This window comes from Callithrix jacchus, chromosome 11 (genome assembly GCF_049354715.1).
Source record: "Callithrix jacchus isolate 240 chromosome 11, calJac240_pri, whole genome shotgun sequence".
NCBI classification, from domain to species: Eukaryota; Metazoa; Chordata; class Mammalia; order Primates; family Cebidae; genus Callithrix; species Callithrix jacchus.
This window is the reverse complement of record NC_133512.1, coordinates 49315804-49341908: the sequence shown is the minus strand read 5'-3', so window position 1 is coordinate 49341908 and position 26105 is coordinate 49315804. Positions and strand designations below refer to the sequence as shown.

The 26105-nt window shown below is 34.7% G+C and overlaps 1 long non-coding RNA gene across 3 annotated transcripts in view; it reads left to right on the top strand.

Annotated features, from left to right (window-relative positions):
* Nucleotides 1-1081: 1081 nt before the first annotated feature.
* The window catches only part of LOC118143680 (uncharacterized), a 114431-nt gene continuing 89407 nt past the window's right edge, over nucleotides 1082-26105 (top strand). For all 3 annotated transcript variants that reach the window (XR_008473370.2, XR_013523729.1, XR_013523728.1), the window contains exons 1-2: nucleotides 1082-1166; nucleotides 3386-3452. This is a non-coding gene — a long non-coding RNA (uncharacterized LOC118143680). The remainder of the gene's footprint in view (nucleotides 1167-3385; nucleotides 3453-26105) is intronic.

The following is a 26105-nucleotide window of genomic DNA, read 5'->3' as shown; positions in this document are numbered from 1 at the left end:
AGGCATAGGAAAATAAAGTACTTTGGCTAAGACAAAATATTTAGGTGGTGGCATAGTAAGGATTCAATTATCAGCAACTGGGTTCCAAAGTTGGTATTATTATTATTATGCTATGTTGACATGATCATCAATAATATTCCTAATTACAGTATCACTTATAGCACATGTTTGCCCTCTTTTTTGAAATCAAATTATGAGAAAATTCTTAGATCATGTGCTGAAATGTAGAAAAATATCTACATTGTCATGTATCCCTCTTAGTTGTTTGCATAAGGTGTAAACTAATATGCTCTCTAATAACTTTTGAAAAGGGTAGAAATAGATGAATAAGCCAATGAATCCAAAGCATGGAGGCTCAATGCATGACTTTGAAATCAGATTTCTTGGTTTGGTTTAGAAGTTAATCTGGCATGTCTTATTTTTCAGGGGCTTATGAAAGCTTCTTTTCCTCTGTTCCTATTCTTAAATCATGCTTTCATAGTCCCAGCCACAAATATCCACTGACAATATCTATCATTTAAATATGTAATTTCCTCCATTTTTTAAAACCAGGATATTTATCTATTGCTAGTTTTCCAGCAACTTGTCTATTCTCTGTAATTCTTCCAACATCATGAAGAACAGTTCAATAATTTTAACTTAAGCTTTCTCAGTAGTCTGAGAAATAGCTCATTTGGGCCAGGAGACAAACTCATTTAGAGCAGTTACCTGGTTTCATACTATCTCTTCACTTGTATGAGGCTTCAATTCCCTCTTTCAATAGTTAGGTCTGAGTTTCTTCCTGATGCTCATTCCTTTTGACAGAAAAGATGGAGGCAAAATAGTTGAGTAATTCTACTTTCCATTATCTGCTAAGGTGACAACATGAGCTCTGAACAGCAGACCTGATCTTTCCATTATCTTTCTTTCTTTTGTTTTTGTGTTACAATTTTTTAAAGTTTTTTTTTATGTCAGTATTTCATTTAATATAGTTTAATAAGTACTGAGCACCTGATGTTATAGGGCAGAAAGTCTTCATACCTGATTGTGACATCATAGAGCATGTCTTGAGTAAACATTCTGTAAGTTGAAAAGTTCAATTAAAAGGAAATATGTGATATTTGAAGACATGTACAGGAGGAAGTGACTGAGTTTAGTAGGGGAATCTGGAAGACTTCAAAGAGGAGGTGAGTTTTGAATTAGAACTGGAAACTAGTTTTTCCATGTTTTCCCTATTTTATGTATGTTTTGGCTTTTCAGAGTCAAAACATACATAAAATATTCTTTTTTTCCCCATTTGTTTCACCTTGGCTATAACGTGTAATAATAATCCCTGTTTATATACTTATTTTTACTTTTTATTAGAATCTAAACTGTCTTCACGTTTCAGGGCTTCTTGACTTTTTCCCCTCTTCTGTTTAGATCTATGGTATCTAAGATTAAGGATTCATTCTTAGCAGCAACCTCAATGCTCTTGTCCTTTTGTCCATCTGATAAACCTTTGAGCAAAATCCACACTGGAGGAGTCCAAAATGGACTTATTATGCTGGGAAGAAAATTCCACTACTGGGCAGATTGCTGACAATAAATTTATGCACACCATGGTTTCAGTTTGTGAGGGGTGCCTTAACAAAGTAGTACAAACTGAGGGGCTTAAACAATAGAAATTCCTTGTCTTGAGTTTTGGAGCACAGAAGGTATCAACAGGATACCTTCTGGACTGTGAGGGAAAGGTCTCCAGACCTCTCTCCTTGGCTTTGGCTTGGAGAAGGCTCTCTTCTCCCAAAGTGTCTTCATGTCATCTTTCTTTTATGCATATATTTCTCTCTGTCAAATTTTTTCTTCTTTATAAGAATGCCACGTATATTAGTTTAGGGCCCACACTAATGACATTATTTAACTTGAATATCTGTATAAAGGCCTATCTCCAAATAAAATAATATTCTAAGGTACTGGTGGTAAAGACTACAACATATTTTGGGGGGGGGGGCGACATAATTCAACCCCTACAAGCAACCTCAATAATTTTCCTGGTAACTATGTTTATCAGTATTCCAATAATTTCCCACTGCATCAAAAATATTTCACATCTTTCTTCTCATTTTAAAACGTAGGGCCCTGCCTCAGAGCCATTATGTCATTTTAGCAGATTCTCTGTATACATGCTTCATAGAAAACAAATACGTTAAAAAAGTAGTAATCAGGAGAAAAGATCAAATAGACACACATATATGTATCTATCATCAGTCTCTTTCTCCTATAATTTTTATATTAAAAATATGGATGTGTTTCTTCTGCTACCTAGTAATAACCTATCTAGCTGAGCTCTAAATATATTTTCTTTTTCACATTTCACAAATTCTGTGCTCTTGATTATATTCAAATTTTCTATTTATATTTTCTACTGCCTTTTCCCTGTCAACAATAAACATGCTCTAGTCACTTTCTTATTTAAACAAATAAAACCTATTATTCAACTAGATGTTTTTGGTCATTTTTATTATTTCACCATCTCTCAGTTGTTATCCAGACAACCCCAACCTGAACTCCCTATGCACGACTTCTCGTAACTCCCTAAAATTTTCAGTGACCTCTGTGTTGCTGAATCCTGTTCTCAGCCTTTCAACATTGTTCAGTATAGCTTATTGCTCCATCATGATAGCACTTTTACCTTTTGCCTTTTTGATCAGACATAGCTGTGGTTTTCTTCAAACTTTCTGATCACTTTTCACTTTGAATTCTTGTTTTCTAACTAACCATAAATATTGAAATATTTTCCAGTATTTTTCCTTAGGTCTTTTGTGGCTTCTTTAGACTCTTACTGATAGCAGGGGGGGTGACGCATCCTGTTCCCTCCATGGCTGCAGCTGCCTTCAATATGTCAACTGTAACTTTCGGCCTGGAACTTTATTAACCCTCTTGTGGGATATATGCTGGAGTATTATCCACCCATTTAATGAGTATTTCAAAGGTTATGTGTAGAGAACTTTAATTAGCTACTCTGCAAAGCATAAACCTCTTCCTCTATTTCTCATCGCAGTCAACGGCACTGCGCTCAAGTACCCCATTGCTCAAGTAGAATTTATTTAAGACTCTATTAGGCAAAATTAGTTTGCCTGATCTTGTATCCCTTTAGCATTGCAGGGGAATACACTCCATACAGAGTTATTTTGTTCATTGTGAAGCAAGAATAGGGGAAATTTAGGCAAGTTCCAAAAAAACACTGCTTAAGTTTCTAAGCAGTATCTTTTTGGAACCCATTTGGATAAGTGTTATTAGATCAGTGAATATAGCTACAGGGCAAATTTCTGTGTCTCTTCAGAGATCATCTTAAAAGGCAATTAATAGTGTAGCCACTACAAAGTGGGTATTTCCTAACCCCATTCTCTTTTTAATTGTCCTGCAGTTGTACTTCTGAAATAAAGCATCAACAATTTAATCTGCTTCAGACTCTGTTTTCAAAAGAACCTGTGGTAAGACATCTTCCTATCTCCTCATATTAAATATTGTTCTTTGGCCTCCTAAGTAACTGAATCCATCTGCTTGTCTCTTTTTCGACCAATATTACTCTAGTTGAAAATATCACCTTTGCTTGTGAAGGATATTACAATGGATTTCTCACAGCTTCCCATGCTTTTAACATTCTGTTAAGTATTTCCCAGAATACAATTAGAATGACCTTAGAAAATCTCGAAACATGGACACAGGGAGGGGAGCATCACACACTGGGGTCTGTAGGGGGGAGCTAGGGGAGGGACAGTGGGGGTACAGAGTTGGGGAGGGATAACCTGGGGAGAAATGCCAGATATAGGTGATGGGGAGGAAGGCAGAAAACCACATTGCCATGTATGTACCTATACAACAATGCAACAATCTTGCATGTTCTTCACATATACCCCAAAACCTAAAATGCAATAAAATATATATATTAAAAAGCAAACCTCGACACCTCAAATTTGAGGCTACTCCTAATACTTGTCAAAGGCTTCCCATTGCAATTAAAAGTCCAAACATCTTTAGAACTACCTACAGCAAGACTTGCAAAATCTTTTCTCTGCCATCTTTGCTTCCTTCTTTTTGTAGCATTTGATCTTTTTCTTACAACTACATTCCATCCATATTGGTCTCTCATAGATTCCTCAAAATGGTATATTCCTTTGTTTTTTCTATTTCAATATTTTCTTTCTGGAACAGCTGTCTCATCTCCTCTCCTCTCCCTCATCATACCACATCTAACTCTTTATCATACTTTATGTATTTGTTCAAATATAACTTTTACAGGGTTGCCTCACATAATATTCCTGTTAGAATATCCAGTAAGAGCTAAAAGGATTCTTGAATCTCAAGATTTCTCAAGCTCACAGAAGAGTTCTCTTTGTATTGATATCAACCTCTCTCTTTCTTATTGGCCTTTTTAAGTTTGTATTTAATTCTCTCTTGACTATCTTTGTAGGGTTAGGAAAGTATCTTACTTCAGTGATGTCCGAAATTCCTTTCTCTGATTTTTCACAGGCTCTAAAATGACATTGTCACATTCTCAATTGTTCTCACTTCAACCTAATCAAGAGATTTTCTCTTGATATTAATAGTCAATAGAAGCATTTTGGTCTAGTGCTCTTTCTGCCTTCTGAGAAATTAAATGACCTCTTACTACATATTTTAGAATCAGAAAAAAAGGTTTATTATCTTCTTTCATCTATTAGAATATTACGTCTATAAAATCATTTTACAGTGATTTAAAAAACACCTTTACATGTCAATCTGATGGCATCAAGAGACACTGAAACATTTATTTGGATGCTATAAACTTTATTGTTCTTAAAAGGTCAGATAAAGAAAGTGCATATAAAAAAAGTTAATATGTTATGAAGCTGACAAAGGAATACAGCAGCAAGCGAGTGAAAGATTTAAAACAGCTTTGGTTTGGAACTGCAATCCCTAGGTGGTCTAATTTGAGCAGAACATTGCCACAAGGCACAGGACCCTGGCATTGTCAGAACCTACTCAAGTCATCTGCCATTTTGTCAGATGGAGGAGCTTCCCCACCTCGTAGATGAAGCTCATCACAGCCTTGACAACACTGGTTTCCACATCATTAGTTTCCATTTGATTCTATAGCAACAAAATAAGAGAAAATTAATTATAGTAGATGCTGGAAACCAAATAGTGGAATTAAAATCCCAGCATTCTCATTTAATGGCCAGGAAACAAATTACACTATTACAGCAGAACAGCTTTTTTCACCTCCTGTGCTGGTTTCTGTATTTTGTACAAAATGTGAAGCTTATACTCTGAAATAAATGACTTTATTAAAAATGAATCCTGGAACTTTACTGTGGAAAATTCAGTCAGTGATTGTCTCCAGTGTGTGAAGGAAGAACCCACTTAAACATTTTTGGGAAAATACTACTTACCTCCCTCTGTTTGCTTAGTAAATGGAGTAACATTTTTTACTTCAAAATTATCTCTTCCATGGACTCAAGCTGGTGAGACAGACTGGCAAACATTGGCATCATTAAATGGATTATGCATTCCATTCCAGTTTCACTCTGAGGCTGATTAAAAGAGGGAAGTATAAACAGATCCCATTTTAAGTGGAGCTGATCCAAATTGCTGTCTCAGACTAAGGTCAGAATCAGAAAGGGCTTGAAAGGGAAAGGCTGTAGGTACATGTTAGGTACATAACATGACTAAAGAATGTCTTTCAGCAGAGATGAATCCTAATTCTTCCAACATAACAATGAAGCTGCAAAAGAATAACTCTTTCACAAAGTACTTTATATTAATGCCTGGTTTTCATTTCCTACCCATCATTCCCTAATAACATTCTACATTAAGAAACTGCATTATAAACTTTATTAGCAATTTCGAAACAGAGTATGCTAAATGGCAAATAATATCCTCAAAATATTTTTGAGTTTGCCCCATTTTTTTTCTAGTTTTATCTTCAGTAGAAAACATATCGTTTTCCAAATGCTTACTCTTGAGGTCTCTCTCTGGAGAGTGGCTATATATTCCATCTCTGCCAGGGTTCCAGGAGAGATGGTTGTAGATGGTTACAGTGTGTCTCTCATAGGATACTTCTTTATCCAGGTTGATGTTCTAGTGCCTAAGTTTCTGATCTGTAATCAGGTGTCCCTCTCAGAAATTTATTTACACTGGCAGATACCCTATGGCTCTTGTCTGACCCGTGTCCAGCTTATTCCTACTCAGATAGCTACTCTCTGGGAGAGCCCTGATGGGGAAAATAGTTAGATTTAAGCATATCAGTTAGATGAGACACAGAGGAAGAAGCATGCCGAAACACATGAAATTAGAGAGACATCTTTTTTATAATACTTGCTTATAAAAAAATTGTCTTATAAATTGACAATTTATAATTGTGTATGTTTTGGGGGTACAAGGTGATATGTCTTCTAAGCACAATGTGAAATAATTCAATCAACCTCAAATATTTATCATTTTGTTCTTTTGAGAACATTTGAAATTTGCTCTTCTAGTAATATTAAATTGTACAATATACTAATATAAACTGTATTTACCCACTGTACAAAAGATCTCAAAGAAAACTAACTTATTCCTCCTTTTAAACTGAGATTTTTGCACCCTTTGTCTATCATCTCCACATTTCCCCAAATACCCTCCTCTGAATCCATCATTCTACCCTCTGAGGAAGCATTTTTTAATACAGTTCCCAGAAAGAGGGCAGCACGTTTTACAGGGCCATGTGGAAGGGGGAAATCATTTAGAACATGTGTGCCCACCAGTAGGTGAGGAGCAAAAATGGGGAGAAGAAGGGAGGGATCTGAGGCCAAGTGTCTTTGATGGTGTCTAGGGTATTACCCAAGCAGGTTTCTCTGCAGGGAGTTCTAATTGGTAAGTCAGTAGCAAGCAGGTACAAGTTCCATGGAATCATGATGTCACAGAGAAATGGTCACTATACCATATCTGTGCAGTTGATGCAGGATGCGGGGCTCGGTAGGAGTCTCAATTATGTTGTATCCAGCTTCCTGTAGGGAGATGGTCACCAGGAGGTGGCTGTATAAGGCAGACGTGGATATACCATCTTGAGGAACTGGGAGGAGGTGGAGAGCCAAAAACCGTGTCAAAGATGACTAAGCCCTGTTTCTTGCATAAGAAAGTTCAACTTACATTCAAAATAAATGCTGAGGAAAAATAAAGTTATTACATTTCACAACAGGTTTATAGACAGGCAAATAGATAGAAATAGTATATAGCATCTGACTTTCAGATACTATAATGTAAAGCACCACATAAAAACCTGAAAAAATATATTCGGTTTCTAAATGGCCTCTTTTGTCATTACCTATCATTTTTTAATTTCTTTTTTTCCTTCTGTCTTTTCTACTATATTATTTACTTTCCAGATGTGTGTCTAGTGTATACAGTCTACATAGCTTGATTATATTGGGATAAATGTAGCTACTGCTTTGTGACTTCCTGAAGATATTTCTGTTGAAGATCAGCTATCCAGTGTTTCCTTCTCTCTCTCTTTTTTTAACTTTCATCTATTTAATAAAAACCTGTTTTTTTTGTTTTGTTTTTTTGTTTTTTCTGGTGTTGTGAAGATGAAGACAAGGAAAAGCATAGGAATTACTTCTTGCATTTCTTATGATTATTGTATCAATATTTACCTCATGAATGATTCTGAGACACGTTTACCTACATCCAAGACACAGGTCACCTTACTTAATTCACACAAATAGATATTTAAAGCCAAGTATTTTCAGTTTAACTACAAAATGTTAAGATTATAATTTTAATGATTTTATGACTATAGTATAGAGTAAAAGAGTGAAAAACATTTAAATTGGAGAACTTAGGATTGTGTTACCTTGTTGCGATAGCATACAGTTTGAGGGAAATGGGTTTGGTGCTGTGTAAAATTTGTTATGTAATGTTCAAAATAGGCACTGAATTCAGAATAGTATATCCATTTAACAAATTGATTTTCACAATAACCTTGCCAAGTATGAATAGTTATTCTCAAGTTCAAGACAGAGAAGTTAGCAACTTATCAATTATCAGTTATTAGTCATTCTTACATTACTGCATCCTTACTAAACAACAATATTGTTGGCAAATTGTTTTATAGGAGAACATTCTCAGTTTTTCCAAATTAAGAATTATTTGTGACTTATTTTTCCCCAAGACACACACAAATGTTAGTAAGCTATGACTAAAGTATGATATTGTAGAGCCATAAATTCAGTTTGGTCCATTGCCCATTGATGTTTTACACTGACCCTCTTACTTCCAAGCAAAGATGCAATTTAGGGAGAATAACCACAGATAACCTTCCTGGGGAAGACTTAAATATTAGCTATTCTTCTCGAGAACTACACAGCTTGTGATTAGATTAATGGTAACCCTGATGAAACCCAGATGATTCAAATGAACTCTGAGTATAAGACTCTATAAAAACAGCCAGGCACCACTGAGTGTGACTTGAGGTTAAGTAAAAATGCACTGTTTCCTTCATCCAAACTAAGCCCCAGAACATTCAGGCTGGAATTCCTGCCTGATGAAGAACAACTCATATTTGCACAGATGGGAATAGAGCCAGGGCAAATACATTCTCAGCAAAACCTTTTAAATCACTTAGATGTGTAGCTTACATGACCCAATATGTAAGACATTCTTTATATGAGGTATTAAATAACTGTGAAAGTCTATCACTAGAAATTTAGCCTTTGATTTTAAAAAATGTATGCTATTCTACTTCTAAAATAGAAAGAATGCTATAAGTAATACGACACACCCTTCAATGTGAATGATAAATCCTCCATATGGTCAATATTTCCCTTCATTGGGAAGAAAAGAGTAGGATCCAGAAGAAAGAGACTGCAGTAGAAAGGCAGGCTTAGGGGGAGCACCACAGAATGTGTGATTTCACTCACATGAGGAAGCATAGACAAGGAAAAGACATTGCAATGGGAAGGTGTTATAAATAACGTTTCACCACATAATCTTCTCAAGTATTAGTTTAATTAGATCATCAAAACTTGCTGATGTTTTCAAAAGAATAAAAATGTTTTCTTGTATAAAAACACACTTTATGTTTAATTTTAATGGTGGTTTGATAATATTATTTTTTCCAATTTACAGATGAAGAAACCAAGAAAGGTTTGTTCAAGTTCGTTGTTTTTAAACCCCAGTTATTTGTCTCTATGCTACTGAGTTGTATGGGTTCCTTTTATCTTTGGAAATTAACCTTGATCAGATATATGTTTGGCATATATGTTCTCTCATTTCATAGCTTGTCTTTTCATAATGTTTATTGTTTCCTTTGCCGTGCAGAGGCTTTTTAGATTGACATGGGCCCACTATCTAGTTTTGCTTTTGTTGTGTGTGCTTTGAATGGATATTTTTCCAAAGAAGACATAAAAATGACCAGCAGGTATATGAAAAGATGTTCAACATCATTAACTATCAGAGAAATACAAATAAAAATTAAAATGAGATATCACTTCACACTCGCTAGGATGACTAGTATTTTCAAAGAAGGTGTTAGTCAGGATATGGAGAAATTAGAACCCTCAATTGCTATTGGTGGTAATATAAAATAGTGAAGTAGCAATGGAAAAAGTATGGAGATTCTAAGAAAATAATTAAAAGGTAAAACTACCATATGATATAGCAATGCCACCTCTGGATATATATCCAAAAAGAATTCAAATCAGAATCTCAAAGAGATATCAGCACTTCTACGTTTGTTGTGGCATTATTTACCAATAGCTAAAATGCGGAAACAACCCAAGTGTCCATTATGAGAGTTTTAATGAAAACTCCCCAGTGGCTTTCCATTTCACTCAGAGTAACATTCAAGGTCCTTGCCCTATTAGTAGATAATCTGACTGCCTTTTATTTATATCCTCCTTTCTTCCTTCTCCCCTCCAGTTACCTGACTCCAATTGCTTCATTCTACCTGTGCGAGCATTTTTGCTATGCTCTAAGTATGCCAAGAATCTGTTTGCACTGGTTTCCTATGCATGCAACACACGTTCTCCACAGATTGACATGCTCACTTCTTTAATTCCTTCAGGTCCCTGATAAGATGTTATTTTAAAAGTACATGGTCACACATACATCTTGTTATCTCTTCTCACTATATTTTCAGGTGAAATACATATTTCACCTGAAAAATATGTATTTGTTACTTCTTCCACCTTGAAGCACACATATATGCACAATTTGTTTCCTGTAACCAGTAGAATATAAGTGTATAAAGCAGTACCTTTTTAATTATGATCACCACTTTATCAACCGATACTAAAATATGACCCTTTCTTAATCATTCCATATATTAAAACAAAAATGAAATTACAATCCATACAAAATAGTTTATTATTATAAACTATTATATGACCTAAATAACACAGGAGAAAATTCAAATTACACTGAAATTAGGGACCTTAAAATATAAACCCATGTTCACCAGTATATTTTTAAAAATGATAAGATTTCTAATATATATTTTAGGCTAATGCCTCTAATTTCCATGATTAAACTAAACTCATATTCTGATCTCATATAAGACAAATCTGACTATTGTCTATAAAAACAGTCCTGAAAGATTTGGAATATAAATATCAATTTCTTCAATTTATACCATTGGTTAGTGATCATATAATTAAATAAAGTTAAATGGTTTATTCAAAAATCTTTCCATATTTAGATACATACATTTGTAAGTATTTTACTATTAACCCATATCAAAAAATATAAGAAAACAAATATCTATTAAGCATTCCTTCAATTCTGTTAAAAGTTTTGGAAGTTCCATTCTGGAAGCAGAATTGAATAGGATCCAACTTCTATTTAAATCTTGGTTCTTTTTCTTTTATAGGCTGTGGCCCAGTCACATAACTTGAGTTCCAGTTTCTTTATTTGTAAGTGAGCATAATGAAAAGCAGAGATAATGTATAAAGGTACTCACTACACAGGTTGTATTCAATTAAATATGGCTATCAAACAGTCTCAGAATTTAGACTTAATTTGAGTAGGTCAATTTTATCACCATCCTTAGATTAAAAATAAGTACAAAAGTTAAAACATTTTGTTCATAGTTTAGAGATGATGAATGAGAAGACACATTCTGTATAATTGTTTCTACCAAAGCAGAAAATTGAAAAACTTATAACTATTTATATTATGTCTTTCAGTTTACAAAAGTGGAAAGTGGGTTATTGAATAAATGTCTACTTGATTGTAATAATTAGAAACAATATCTAAAATTTCACTTATCTAGGCTTTCATGACATGCCAATATAATTATAAAAAACTCATAATGTGATATTTAGATATAATTTCCTTTTCTTAGATTTTGATTTTGAAGAATAGCCATTAAACACTAGGTTTATTTTAAAATATCTATTTTTGTGGATGCTTCAATACTTTAAACTTCTTTAGCTATTTAGTTATGTAGTCCTTATACAGCTAGCTTTCTCATTATTGTCATCAAAGATCCTTTTGGTGATATATACACATGAGATTTCTCTAATAAAACTTCTTTTGAATATGACTTAATTAATCTGAACGTGGCACATAGAAACTAGTCTTTAGAATATCTTCAACCCATTCTCAAAGCAATAGCAAAATAAAATGCTGCCTAACAACAAAAATTTTAGTTTGATGAGAACTTTAGATAAGGAATTGACCTACAATAAACACAAATGTTCTCATATACCTTTCTGTGTTGACTAAAAACGTCTTCAGCCAATGTCTAACTTTGACTATATTAATCACTTACACTTAACATATTCAAATGAATGTTGTATATTGAATTCCTTAAACAAGTTATTCTAGTACAAATTAAAAAGGCAGATTTTTTACACATGACCTGTAGGTCCAACTCATTACTTTTTAGCCATGTTTTTCATTTTACTGCACTTTTTCTTGAATGTAATTAATTAAATATTATTCTTATTGTAAGTAAATTCACTCCTACTCACCACCCATTTCAAAATGGAATGGTACATGGTACTAAAATTGGTATTTCAAGAGTTTTCAAAAGTTTCATGGTAGTGAATTATGTACTTGTTAGGTACTTAGATAGACATTAGCAGCTGGGAGGAGGAAAAACAGGAGAGAAAAATGGCTGTCACTAAGACAGTCCCTGGCTCACCTGAATTCAGCCCCCAAACAGCCTTAACTCTACCCTAATAGATGGAATTTGTGGTAAAGTCTGTGGCCAACACATCCTGGGGAAAGAAAACTAGGGCAAAGGTGCAAATTCCCTAAAGTGGCACATGCCCAGTAACCTAAAACTGTATCAAGTTAACCTTATACTCATGCCATTATTTTAATAAAATTTACATGTGTTTTTCCTCCACCCCAATAGGCTTTTCTTTATGAATTATGGGTAGGAACATGTGCAGTTTAGTTTTAGTTACATAACCATAAACTGCCAATCAAATACCATCATCCTGTCCCTCAGACACAGCCCAAATTTCAACTCCTTCCCATAAATCCCATAAAGACATCGTGAGTTTTGTAAAGAGGTGCTGATTTCACTTCACAGAAATCAGCCCACTCTCCCTCTGAGTGTGTATTTACTGTGTATCAATATACTTTGCTTTGAGGTTGCATTTTGGCATTTGCAATTCTGTGCTCACTATCACAATAACTCAGATTGCTCCAGCTCTGTTGATATCCTTAAAGGATTCATCTCAACACAAAATTCCCAGTAACATTCCCAGGTAAACAGACTAGTACTTAGGAAGATGGAATTGCTACATGGAAGAAAGTTAAAAATAAATAGCTTACCATAATTGTGTACTACAGAAGATGAGTTTGCAATTGTCTTTTTTTTCTTTTAAAGCAAGGTGATCAAAAGAGATCAGGAGTAAAGGAGCAGCACATTAAACTCATAAATACACTTTTTACCAAAAACAAGTGAAGAAAGAGACTTGAATATAGAAAAGTAGTCAGTGTCTCTTCATTTCATGTTTCACTCTAATCCTTGAGAGGTAATGAGAGATTCACCAAAAGAACTGTTCCTCCTTTCTGGGCTAAAAATGAGGCCATGGAATCAGTGCTGGACCCTAAGAAGAATGTAAAGCAGCTTATACTTTAAGCCACAAAAATAAGCAGAAGATATTAGAGGCAGCTGCATTTCAGATATAACAAAGATTTCATGTAGGCAGAATTATTATGGCTCCATACTAAAACACCAGGATGACTAATCAGCTACTCTTCTACCACTGGAACCAGATTAACTCTCTTTGCACCATGTTCAGAAATCCTTGATCACATGGAGATGGAAATCACCACTACAATCCTTGTGATTCGAACCATGTTATGCAGTGACAGTGTTCTCTGAAAATTCATATGGTAAAGCCTTATCCCTCAACTTGATGGTATTTGAAGATGGGGATTTGGGGAGTTAGCTAGGTTTAGATGAGTCATGATGGTGGGATCTTCATACTGGTATTAAGGCCCTTTTAAGAAGAGAGTTGAGAGCTTGCTCTCCTCCTCAGCCCATCAGTAAGGATAAGGCAAGAAGATGGCTGCCTAAAAGCTAGGAAGGAGGCCCTCATTCAGGAATTGCATCAGCCAGATGCTTGATCTTAGATTTTGAGGCATACAGGACTGGGAAAAAGAAATATTTGTTCTAATATTTTTCACTTAATAAAGTGTAAAAGAAAAACAAAAGCTTTTCATGCAGAGTGTTGGTGCATAGGAGAAGTCCAGTACTTTATTATATTTCTGATAGGTGTAAAAAGAGGGACATTTTCTTTGAAGAAAAACTAGTCAATATCCATGAAAACTCATGCTTTTCATCTAGTAATTCAATTCTTGTACCAATAATTTATCCTGCAAACCTACACAGATATAAACAAAACAAAATTGATCCAAAATATACATTGAACACACAAACAGAAGGAACCTAAATAGTAAGAGGGAACTTAAATACATTTTTAATATTTTATGAAACAAATGTCTGTAAAAGTATAAAATGACATGGAGAATGTTAATTTTATGTTTTGGGAAGGGAAATCACATTATAAACAGAATATTTAGTATCAGTCTAATGTAAATATATAAATATAAATATATCAAACATTCAGTAGCCATCTATGTTATTGTTATGAAAAACTTATAATCTATTTTATACTGAAAAGTTTTCTCAGATGAATGTGCATTGTACTTACAGCCTGAAGAGTTTATTCAATTTATGTTTTAAAATTGCTAATGTGTAAGTGCCATCTTCTATTAAATTTCTGCCAACATTTAATTAAAAAGAATTTTTAAAATGGCATTTTAAAAACTAACCATAATTTGCCCTGGAATGCTGAATTCTTCTTTGGACAAAACCTCGTGAATGTTTAGGAAAATACCTAATGGATTCATAGGTCTCTCTCTCTCTCTCTTAACATCCTTTCCTCTTTTTCTTTGAATAATGAGGCTTAGAGAAATGTGGTTGTCCTCTGGGAACATAAGACCATGGATATTCAATGACAAAGACAGGGAAGTAAAGAGGGTGGTACTTGGGATAAGCATGTGCTCAACAGCTTGATGATTCATTCAGGTTTGTGTAAAAAGGCATCAATAAGAACACTGCAGGCTACTATGACAAATGTCAGGAAAATAAAATCTAATAGGAAATTTTCAATATATCATTTAACAAAAACTTACTGATTACATTATATGTATAAATACTCTACCAGGCAGAAATCAGCAATCAATATATGAAAGTTCCCTAGTTTTACAGACTTTAAATTCTAGTCTAGTGGGTTGAGAATAAACGTTATTTGGACATAAATAAATACATTACCAAGGTTGATTGGAACTATGAAGTAAGTAAGTGGGGCATGATGAGAAGTGAAAACACTTTTAAATAGGATGGTGAGGAAATATTTTCCTGCAGAATGTCTATTTGAGCACAGCACTTGAGAATTTTAAGTGACACATAATGCAACTTTTTTTTTTTGCTTTGACAATAAGATTTTTTTAAATTGCATTTTAGGTTTTGGGGTACATGTGCAGAACATGCAAGATAGTTGCATAGGTACACACATGGCAGTGTGTTTTGCTGCCTTCCTCCCCTTCACCCATGTTTGGCATTTCTCCCCAGGCTATCCCTCCCCAGCTCCCCCCAAACTGTTCCTCCCCTATTCCCCCCAATAGACCCCAGTGTGTAGTACTCCCTTCCCTGTGTCCATGTATTCTCACTTTTCATCAAGAGAACATTGGAAGTAGAAAACCAGCAAGTACAAATCTCTAAGACTAGAAAAAAATCATGTTTAATGATTTAGAGGGAAAGGAAAGCAAATGAAATGTATGGATTTGAAGCCAGATGATACAGGGCATTTGTAGTATGTATTTGTTTATTTTGACTAACCTGCTTCTGTTTCTGTTAACTAATACCACCACCCTGAATTTTACTGTGGGCATTGGGGGGTTTCATTTGTGTGAAACTTTGGAGTGATGATAAATCAGAGATTCCCTCTATCAGTAAAAGTTCAAGGTCCCCAAGGGACATTTTATTGCAGAGCCATCAAAGATGATTATAAAACAAAGTTTAGACAATTAGACGCTATGACGGTTGATTCTATGTGTAAACTTGTTGGAGCTAAGGGATGCCCAGATTAATAATATTTCTAGAAGTGATTAGCATTTGGATTGGTAGATTGAGTAAGGAAGACAGCCCTCACCAGTGGGGACAAGCATCATCCAACAACTTAGGGCCTGAATAAAACAAAATGGTGGAAAAATGAGCAAATTCTGTCTGTCTGTCTGAACAAGGACATTCATGTTCTCTTGCCCTTGAATATCAGTGCTCCTGGTTCTCAGACTTTCAGACTCAGACCAGCTTACACCATCAGGTCCCTGGTTCTGAAGCCTTAACACTTGGACTGAATTACACCACTGGCTTTCCTGCTCCTGCAGATTTCAGATGACAGACTGTGGGACGATTCACCCTCCATAATTATGTAAACCTATAGGTTAATAATATATACCAATAGAAATACATATATAAATAAAAATAGGTTTATAAATATAAGTATATTTATATTTATTTACATCATAAATATATTCATTTACATATATAAATGTTATATATTACACAAATATATATATTTCCATATATAAATATAGAGAATTTATATATAGAGAGATTATAAATAAATCTCCATATACATAGTGTGTATGTACATACATATATACATCTATATATTATATAAATAGATATAATGATAAAAATAATATTACTAATAATTTTAGTTATAATTTTATTGCTTCCTTTTCTCTGGTGAACCCTTAGTAACACAGATTTTAACACCAAGAGTTGGTACTAGACTAACAGAATTTTATGAATGAGTGTTCTGAATAGGTTATAATGGCATTCCTAGAATAGGCTCTCTAATCTGACTAACTGTAAAGATGCTAATGACTCTATTACATTTCCAGTAGTAAAGAAATCACTGATAGTCCTTGGCATGGACTGGTAATAGACATAAGCAAAATATCTGCATTGAATACTCCTACTCAATTACTCATACAAAGAGAAGAATTAAGTAATGCTGTATACATTTCAAATATTTTTAGAAAACTGAAAAATATAAACATAGGTTTGTTGATCTTATGCCACTGGACAAAGTAATGGAAGAAAAGGAGGAGCTCAGGGCTTCAAATTTCCAGCTCAAGTACTGAATAAATAATAAGACTTTTCAACATGTTCAGGCTACTGTGCAAGATGCTCGGCCACTTGAGTCATATGATCCATCAGACCCAATAATGCCTGAAGTGGCAGTGGCAGATAGGGATGTTGTTTGGAATTCTTGACAAGCCCTTACAGTTGAATATCAACACAGGTCTTTAGCAATTTGGAGCAAGGCTCTACCATCATCAGGAGATAACTATTCCTTTTTTTGTGTTTTTTTTTTTTTGAGACAGAGTCTTACTCTGTTGCCTGGGCTAGAATGTAATGGCAGGATTTCCACTCACTGCAATCTCAGCCTCCCAGGTTCAAGTGATTCTCCTGCCTCGCCTCATAAGTAGCTGGGATTACAGGCAGGTGCCACCAGGCCTGACTAATTTTTGTATTTTTAGCTCAGATGGGCTTTCACCATGTTCACCAGACTGGTCTCGAACTCCTGATCTCGGGTGATTCGCCCACCTTGGCCTATTCCTTTTTTGAGAGACATCTATTGACCTGTTACTGAGCCTGTTAATAGAAAACGAATGCTTGACCATAAGCAAGCTTGACTGTGAGAACTGAGCTACTCATCATGAACTGGGAGTTATCTGAACCATGAAGCTGTAAAGTTGCACATAAGCACTAACACTCTATCATCAAATGGAAATGGTCATGACTGGGCCCTAACGGGTCCCAAAAGCACAAGTAAGTTACATTAAAAAGTGGCCCAAATGCCCGTAGTCTGCATTTCTAATATACTGCCTTTTATTCCCAGCTGGCACCTTTGACCTCATAGGAAATTCACTACAATTAATTAACAGAGAAAGGGAAGACTCAGGCCTGCTCTACAGATGGTTCTGCACAGTATGCAGGCATGACTCAAAGTGAACAACTGTAGAACTATAGTCCCTCCCTGGGATATCTCTGAGATGAAGGGCAATCCTCCCAGTGGGCACAAGGCTGGACAGTGTCTGGTTGTGCATTTTGCTTAGAAGGAGAAATGACTAGATGTGTGATTACATATTGATTCATGGCTATAGCAAACACATAAGGAAAAAAATCTTTTAAAGTTTCAGCATGAAGAAAATGAGCCAAAAATATTTTAGACTTTGAAAACTAGATACATTATCTACAATCATTATGTGGAAATATTTAAAGAAATAGGTTTTAAAATAAGCAAGCAACAAGAAATCATCATAAATGAGAGAGATTTAAGAAAAATAAAAACTTGTAGAAATGTAAACTAAATTATTAAAATATAATTATCAAAAGATTCACTAAACAGTAAATTCAACACAGATGAAAAGAGCATCACTAACCTGGAAGAAGGAAGGGTTGACGTATCATACAGACTAGACAGAGGCCACAGTATGACACATCTCCTGACAAGAGATGCTGATCCTCCAGTCTGCTTGCTGCCCATGTTCTGCTCAGTTTTTTCCTATTGCTTACCTCTCCTCTACCACATATACACCCTATTGTTATTTAAGCAAAAGCCAACTTTTTGGTGGTATTTTTAGTCCCCTGAAGAATTCTGAGACTAGAGCTATTTCTATAGTCCCCATCCCCCTACTGCAATATTCTGTTTCCCTCTTTTGCAATAATTCTTTGGAATAAAAATCTCCTTATGAATTTCTGGTGTACATATTTTTTTTCTTTGACATTCTGTACTATCCCTCTATCCCTGACCTTGTCTCTTAAGTTCCAGATCCATATCTATTCAGCTGCCTATTTTCACACAACTACTTAAATGATACTGATGCAACCTGAATTCCACATGAAAATCCAAACTGATGCTCTTATCCCTGAAACTTGTATGTCTTCCACTTATTCTTCGCTTATTTAATAGCATTACTTTCCTCTTAGTGATAGAGGCTATACACCAATGAGTCATACATGACAAAAACACCCCTCTCACTCACATATGCAATCAATCTCCAAATTTCCTAACATTTCTCTTAAGTATCAGTCAGATCAAGCCACTTTTCCTCATAATGATTGTCACCTCTGGTTCATGCTACCTTTACCCCTTAAAACAGACTGTCTCAGTGGCCCCTTCCTAATATTTTTCCTTGTGATTATTTTACTCCTTGCCTAATATCCTCTAGAGACACACTGCTAAGAGTAAAGTTCAACATATAAATAAGACAAAGACTTGGCCTGATCTGCCTCCTGTTCTTTTCTGTCTCATCGTGTATGCTCTTTTCTCCTTGCCTGAATTCAATTCAGTTTTTCAGTTGAGCACTGTAAAGGATGCAGCTGTGAAGTGCCACTCCCATAGAGAGAGACCACGATTTCAACTACGCCTACATCATTTTAAGAGATCTTTGGAGAGAAAACACTAAATGTGGATGAAGTAAAGATGCAGTTGCTGATGCAGAAGAGAACGGAAGCTGGGAGTTCCAGCTGGGATGCCTGAACGCCAAGATACCTAATGGCGCTGCTAGACACCTAATGGCGCTGGGGAAGGGATGAATGAAGGGACTGGGGGACTGCTGACTGTCACCACAGGGCTTTGGACTCCTAGCTTCAGGGGACCTCACACCCCCACAGATGTGTAAGGGGCTGGAGGATCTCCCTGGAGATTAGACTGAGACAGAGCTGCAGCAGCCACAGAGCTAGAGACCTTTGAGCACGGAGTTAACTCCCACAGAGCCCTGCCTTAAATGCCCAACCTCCAGGACTGCTTACCTATTTCTGAGAGGCTCTGGCCTGCTTCATTATGGGACTGAGACACATCTCTCCCGCAGGCCTACCTGCCTTCCAGTCCCTCCAGGGCCCGTAACTGGCCACCCTGCAAGAGCATGTTCACAGTGCAGTCTCTGCTGAAGTTCCCCCAAACTCAGAACCCAACCCCAAGCTGCCAGAGGAGGGAGCTGCAAGCAGTCCTGGCTCCCCAGGGCTGCAGCTTGATCCTCTAAGTGCTGTGCTCAGGACCTGAAAGCAGGAGGGGAGGAGCCCACACTCTCAGAAATCTTAGAGGGCTGAGTCATGGACTGGTGTGAGAGCTAGTCCTGCCTAGCTCCACAAAGCTTGTCCATTAAGAGTATGGACTATTTCCGCAACAGACCTCCTCCCCACCTGAAAGAACTGGCAAATAATTATTGACTAAATCTCCAAATATAATTGTAGCAAAACCAAAAATAGACAAGTGGGACCTAATTAAATGAAAGAGCATCTACACAGCAAAATAAATTAACAGAGCAGACAGACAACCTACAGAATGGAAGTTTTCTGCAAACTATACATTCAACAAAGGCCTAATATCCAGAAGGTATAGAGAACATAAACAAATCAAGCAAAACACAAGCAATCCCATTAATAAATGGGCAAAGAACATGAATAGACTCAAAAGAAGACATACAAGTGGTCAAAAAACATGTAAAAATGTTCAACATCAATAATCATCAGAGAAATGCCTATCAAACCCACAATGGGATACCATCTCACACTGATGGGAATGGCTATTATTAAAAAGTAAAAAAATAACAGATGCTGACAAGGCTACAGAGAAAAGGGTATGCTTATTGGAGGGAATGTAAATTAGTCCAGTCATTGTTGGAAGCAGTCTGTGGATTTCTCAAATTTCTTAAAACAAAGCTACCATTTGACCCAGCAATCTCTTTCCTGGGTATACACTGAAAAGAAAATAAATCATTCCACCAAAGGACGCATACACTTATATATTTGCCACTGGTCTGTTCACAATAGCAAAGACATAGATCCACCCAGGTGCCCATCAATGGTAGATTGAATTTTTTTTTTAAATGTGCTACATATACACCATTGATTACTATGCTGTTAAGAATGAAACCATGTCCTTTGCAACAACATGGATGCGGCTGGAGGTCATAACCTTAAGCAAATTAATGCAAAGACAGAAAACCAAATACATTTTCTCAATTATAAGTGGAACCTAAACATTGAGTACACATGAATATGAAGGTGGGAACAATAGACATTGTGAAATACTAGGGTGTGAAAGGAGAAAGACTGGTTTTAAAAGCTCCTATTGGGCGCTATGCTCACTACCTAGATAATAAGATCGGTACTCCAAACCTCACTATCATGCAATATACCCATGTTGAAAATATGCACACATACTCCCTGTATGTAAAATAAAATTTGAAAATAAAAACAAATGAGCATGTCTTTTGATTCAGGGACTTCACATGGGTTTTTGCATTTATCCAGAGGGTTTGAGTCCCAATTTTACCTAAATAGTTCCTCCTTAACCAATGGATCTTAGTGCAAATGTAATTTCCTTTGAGAGTATTTCTCTTACATTTCAGACTAGATCAAGTTCCCTTTTATAAGCTCTCACAGCACATAAATTATACATTTATGTCATAAATATTATCATGTTTTTAATATCTATCTTATTAATGCTATCTGTCTCTACCAAACCATTGCCATCACCATTAAGTATAACTTCCATGAAAGCAAGAATATTTGTTATATACATTTACTTCTGAAATATGTCACATTTTCTGGAGCATAAGAAATGAATTGATTGAATAAAGAAAAGCATGAGTAAAAAGAAAATCAGGAATACAGAGAAATTAATAAAGGTGGTCATTTAAGAAAAGCAACTGTTTTATAAATGGATACAGCAAATAAGAAAGATTTTTAGTAAATATTGAAAGACGATTACAAAAAGAAAAGAAAAACTATTAATTTCCTATGTACAATGTATAACTTATAAAAGTTAATCTATGAAGAGTTTAATTCTAGAATTTCTGAGACAATATTTTATTCATGAACAAGGATATAGTTTGCATCTTTGCAAAATTCCGCAACTGCAAAGTGTCAATGCAATGATATCTTAATATGGCTGGTACTTTAATGTATTTTTTGTATTCTTAAAAATACATCATCATATATAATTTTTGTCCTTGAGAAATAGAACATTTATGTTAAATTCAGGACAAACATAAAATGTTGCTAGAATATACTCAGTTATAACCGAGTATTAAAAATCTACATAATTCTACACACTGAAATAAAATTACCCTGGGAATAACATAGCACACGTTTTCATTAGAAAGTCCTTAGAGTGCAGAAACAACTGAAATCTAATATGCATCAATTTAAAAACTCTACTAAATAATATATTTTCAAATATCAAGTGGCAAAGTGAAAATACTTTAAAATTCCATGTTGTAACTCAAATTTTTTAAATTAAAAGCTAATGTAATATATCTATATATTTTAAATATGTTTATAAAATATAATTGAGTTTTAAAAACTATAAATATTCTCCCATTATAGACTGGATAAGAGTTAATTACTAATATTCTCCAATTGGAGCATTTATATTTCCTTTAATAAAGAACTATATAAAAGTCCATCAAAATAATTTTTGTTTTTCATATATTACTTTTGGATCTCTATTACTTTCATAAATGTTTTTTTAAAAAACTCCTTTATCTTTCTTTAGTCTCCTTTATTATAAGCTTGAAAGTCTGGGTGTTAGACTGAAATACAAAATTATTGTAAATGAATACATTTTGAAGTTAATTAATTTAGTTTTTCCACAATGTAAATACATATATCAAAATACACTGCATCTACAAATTTGTCTGATTTTTTGTCAATTTAAAAATAAAAAATAAATTTATGCATATGATTATAATACTGTACATTGAGTCTTTTGCAGGATGTAAAGTTCTACCAGTTTTAGCACATGTACAGATTCATATAACCACAACCATAAATAGAACACAATAAGTCTATCATTTCAAAAGCTCACTTGTGCTGTTTCCTTGAAGTGACAGCTTTCCTCCATCCTCCAACCCCTAGTAACCATTTATCTGTTCTCTGTTGCTATTGTTTTGCTTTCTCCATATTCATATAGGATGTAATTTTTTAAACTGTCTTCTTTCTCTCAGCAAAATATCTTTGATATCTGTCAACATTGTTTGGTGTTATTGATCATTTATTCTTTTTTACTGCTTAGTAATATTATATTCTATAAATGCACCATATGCTGTTGATGAACATGTTCCAGGACCTGTTGAAGAATGTTTAGATTCTTTAAAGCTTTTTGCCAATTTTAAAATTAGAATGGCTATAAACAATCAAGTACATATGGGATGTTTTGTGAATATAAGTTTGGAACTTTTCCGAGTAAACATCTAGGAGTGCCATTGCTATTTTCTGATAAGTGAATCTTTAACTTTTTAAGAAAATGCTCAAATATTTTCAGCATTTGCTCTACTGTTGTTTATTTCCATTAGAAATATATGAATGTTTTTGCTAGTTTTGGTTGTTTTTCATTCTTGTAAACATGTGACACTGGTAATGTTTTATATATATATATATATATATATATATATAACTATATATATATATATATATATATATATATAACTATATATATATATATATATATTTTTTTTTTTTTTTTTTTGAGACGGAGTTTCGCTCTTGTTACCCAGGCTGGAGTGCAATGGCACGATCTCGGCTCACCACAACCTCCACCTCCTGGGTTCAGGCAATTCTCCTGCCTCAGTCTCCTGAGTAGCTGGGGTTACAGGCACGCACCATCATGCCCAGCTAATTTTTTGTATTTTTAGTAGAGACGGGGTTTCACCATGTTGACCAGGATGGTCTCGATCTCTTGACGTCGTGATCCACCCGCCTCGGCCTCCCAAAGTGTTGGGATTACAGGCGTGAGCCACTGCACCCGGCCCTATATTGTTTTATTTAACACTGTATTAGATATATAGTCATATCTCATCGTGGTTTTGTGTTTCCCTAAAGGCTGAAGATGTTTGACATATTTCCATGTGTTTATTTACCATCCATCTATTTTATTTGGTTAAGTGCCCATTCAAGTCTTTTTGACATTTATTTTTCATGTACCTATGATTTATTTATTTCTATTGTTTGTTTCTTACTGTTAAGTGCTGAGGGTTCCTGAATTATAAATTCCAAAATAGCCAACCCCACAAACAAAATTTTGAATAAGTAGAAAGGTGAAAGATGCACATTTTTATTAATTAAACTGTATCTAAAATGGTAAACTTGGATTTGTCTTCTTAAATTAATAGATTCTGAATGCTAACCTGATTACTGTCTTTAAGGCATTGCTAGGTGTTGCAATATTTTTTAAAAATAGAAGATCACTTATTCTCTACTAACATTTTAATCCATGGAAAAGGCTGTGAGATTGTCATTTTTTAGTTCTACATAGTATCGAACTACTTAGGAAAAACAATTATGAATTTAGGAAGTAATTCAGGAGCATGCTTTGATCTAATTGTGGCAACAGTTAACACCAGCATACATTCTTCTGTGTAGAAGACAGAAATATGTGTTTATTATACATAAAATTATTTCCTCATTTAAAAATTATTTAAAAATCTAATTCTTATGGCAACAGTATTCCCATGATGTTTATTTCATTTGTGGAAATAATTGTATTATTTGGATATTTGGATTGTTTTCAGTTGTTTTTCTTCTTCATTTTAATCCTGGCATTGATTCTGGAAAACTATCAGTTATTTTTCTTGTTTGCAGTTGTAAATTTAAAAAATATAATGAAAATACACATGAATGTTATCCAGCATATATCTTGTTTCTCCATATAGACTGTTGGAAGCAGAATTACCTTGACAAAGAGGCAATTAATTTAAGTCATTTGTTACTATAGTGTAAAATAGACTATTTCAATGACTCTGTCCTATCATGTGTTCTTCCTTTTCAAATATCACAATTAATATCTATGAAGAAACTGAGGATAATGGAGAGAGTAAATGTCCAATCTATTGCCACTTGCCAGTAACTGATACTTTGAAATTCTTTACGAATAAGACATTCGTGTGTGTATTACTGATTCTTCAAATTGGTTTAATCCACAAATATTAATGTCTACCTCTGAGGCAGTGTGGAAACTGGTTAATAAGATCTGGAGACAAGTTGAAATGCTTTTGAATCTCTGCTCTATCAAATCAAAAGGCAGCACCACATGGGACTATTCTAATGCTAGAGGACAAGTGGTATTTCCAACGTTCTTTTCTTTTGAGTTGCTAGGACTGCAAGTAGGAACAGCTCTGGGGTTGTTTTAGATAATCCAAATAAATGTACAAAAGGCACCCTAGGAGAGGAACTACATGGACATACATGTTTCTTGATATAACCTCAATTTCTTGTTTTCTCTTAATTTCCTAGACTCATATTTCCACCCACAAGCTATGGTTCTTGAATTGTGTACCTGAAATTGATGTCTGTGTCTGTGTTGATATCTGAGTTGAATTGATGCCGATGTCTGATCAGAACACACAATTATCTTTTTGAAAGCTTGCTTAAACTTAGATTAGAACAGATAAATGATATCCATGTGTGATAATTACTTAGATCCATCAGTGCTCCACTTACTAATAACTAGATCTGAAAGCTGAGAACAGTCTTCAAAGTTTTAATATGCTTGTTTGGCTGAAGTATGTGAGCCTCCAGGGTCTTCAAAACTGGTTATAAATCTTGCCAAGAGTGGATTACACAATTTCAGTTCTTAACTGTATTTGTTCTTTTTGGAACACAGAAGTGCAAAGACAAGCAAAAATTTTTAATTAGAAAGTCTGCTGGACATTTTCATTTCTATAGAAAAGTTCATGTCAGCTTCTGTTCTATAAATGTGTAAGCCCATTATTTTTCTTTTGGTGACAGCTGTTCTTTCACCTGTAATTCAGCATATAATTTTAATAGGGCTCCTATAAGATGTGGACAATCATGATGTGTATAAATGAATGTCTATGTGAGTGTATTTTTTTCTGGGTGAATGTTATGAAGATTTGGGTTGTTGCTGTTTTGGTTTTGCATGGTTTGTGATAAGTCCATGCTATACACTAATAAGGAGAAGCATATAATTAGAGTAGTTGCATGTATACCACCAACACTCTTTTCTGGTCTACATGCTAAACACAAGAATTAATATACCACTACATCTGATGAGGGATAACATTCAGACATATTTGCATAATGTATTATCATGTAGGACAATTTCTTCATAATGCAATTGTAGTCTCAAGTTTTCTTAAGCAAGGTTGATTTTAGACTGACTCTTTATCTTGTTGGTTTGCTATGGAAGATCCAATAGTTACTAAAACTACATTAAACATTCCCGGTAGTGTGATTAACTTGTGGGAATCTCTCCACTATTCATGAAGTCACAGTTTACTGTATTTGGTTGTGTGGTAGAAGGCAAAATACACTAGCATTCAAAGTCATGTTACCGCCTTAAACCTGGCTATATTTTTTATGTTCAGCTGCCCCATACTTTTATTTCTAGAAACCCATTACTCCCCGCCTCAGACTAATTATAATTTCTATGCACTTTCGTTTATTAGAAATAAAATATAAAATTTGTTTTGCTTTAAAATGTCTCTTTTTCAGATGTTCGAAGAAGCAAAATTGAGCTAGCACCATGAAAATGACCACTGTCATTTTTACAAGCACA